Consider the following 2,070-nt stretch of genomic DNA (forward strand, 5'->3'; position numbering starts at 1 on the left):
ACACCATGGAGAGAGAAGTCACCCATTGGCCAGCAGGCCTATGCTTGTGTATGCCATTGTCCTGTGGAGACTCCTGAATCTTGAGATTAAATGCATGCAGCATCACACTGAGCTCAGTATTACTATTATTGTCCTACAGTTAACACCAGAAAAGAGGTTCGTAGGGTAAGAATGAGTTAGTCTTGAGAATACTTTGACTCTTACTAGCCTGCTCCCCTCTAGAGCTCTCATCTTAGTAGGAGGAAGAGAAATGATTCTTACAGACAGGAAACACAAACCACAAGTACAGAGACAGAGTGAGGTCAGAGGATATGGCAAGTCCATGCTGCTGAGAACTCAGCCAAGTTCACAACTGATAAAATTCGATTTTTAAGTGGAATACAGAGAATCATCTATTCAAAAGTCAGTAGAGCTTATTCAAAATGTGGAGCTCAACAGCTCACTCAGATAATATATAGAGACTGAGATTTATGATGTTACCAGGACAATAAAAAAAAAAGCTTGTGATTTTGTTTTTCTTACAGAAACCGGAAGGAAGCTCCTGAGAGTTTATTGAGTGTTGAGCTGCACAAGAGTCAAGAAGAGACAGAAAATATTCAATTCTTTAGAAAATATTTATTTTTATTTTATGTGTGTGTGTGTATGTGTGTGTGCGCGTGCACGTGCAGGTGCCCTCAGAGGCATTGGATCTCTTGGAACTGGAGTTACAGAAGATTGTGAGCCATTTGGGTGCTAGAAACCGAACATGAGTCCTCTGCAATAGCTGCATGCACTCTTAACAGCTGAGCCACCTCTCCAGCCCCAAATACTCACTCTTTATAACATTTCAAAAAAAAATTAAAACTACTATAAAATATTTTACTATACTCCCATTACCTTGACAAATTCTTGGCATTTCTGAATTCACTGCCTATTCAAATGCTGAGAGTTGAACCCAGGACCTCACATATGCTAAATACATGTTCTAACACTGAGTTACACCCTTGTACTTCTGAACATGTTTAAAAAAAGTTTACCTCTTAACACCATATATAACATATTCTTGGCTTTTCTGCCCCTCTGCATTTCGGGTTTGCCATGATGGTACACTAACTGTCTGAGAACTACTTAGAGGATTTATTTTTCCTCACTGTTAGCATTTTTCCCATTTTATAAACTACTATCCTAAATAACAAAGGCCTTCTGTCTTGTGATTTCTAAAATAGTCAACATAAAATGTATTTTGTTTGTGTTTTATCATCTTGGGGATTAAAATCAGATCCTTATACATTCTAGGCAATTGCTCTGCCACTGAGCTACAGCCCCGAAGTGGATTTTAATAAAAATGGGTCCAGTGAGATGGGTAAAAAGTGCTTACCACCAAGCCTGGTGACCTGAGTCCAATCCTTAGGATCCACATGGTAGGAGGAGAGAATCAACTCCCCAAAGTCACCCTCTGACCCTCATATGCATGCCATGGCACCACTTCCAAACACACACACACACACACACACACACACACACACACACACACACACCACTGAATAAATAAAAATTTTTAAATAAGTGAACTTCTATCCGAATCATCTATTTTCAGTTCAGCTGGAATTCTGGTTCATTTTTTCCTTTTTTTTCTTTCTTTATTACATTATTATTAAATACTTTTTATGTAAGGCAATTTCTTTTTTAATAAATAATTTAAGAATGTCATACATGCATACAAGGTGTTTTGATCAAATCCACGCCCACTCCCTTTCCTCCAACACCTCCCATATCTCCCTATCACTTTTTTCTGATAACTTCACGTATTCTTTCTTCTTCTTTGATTTATTTATTTATGGGGCTTTTAGCTACTCTAACATTGCCCCCCTCTGAAGAGGTAACCCTAAAATCTTTTAAGGATTAGATACAAGCTCCCAAATATTTTGATATTTCGGCCTTTGGAACAGAGTATGTTGCTAAGAGGCCCAAGGACATTGTGAGTTTTAGCCAAGAAACTGGCTACTTTTCTTTGGGGTCTTTTAACCCTAACTGCCTAGCCAATTCCTACCTCCTATTCTTATCACACCATCCTCTGAAGAGGTTACCCAA

The sequence above is a fragment of the Nannospalax galili genome, unplaced genomic scaffold (genome assembly GCF_000622305.1).
Source record: "Nannospalax galili isolate Female #2095 unplaced genomic scaffold, S.galili_v1.0 scaffold1617, whole genome shotgun sequence".
NCBI lineage: Eukaryota > Metazoa > Chordata > Mammalia > Rodentia > Spalacidae > Nannospalax > Nannospalax galili.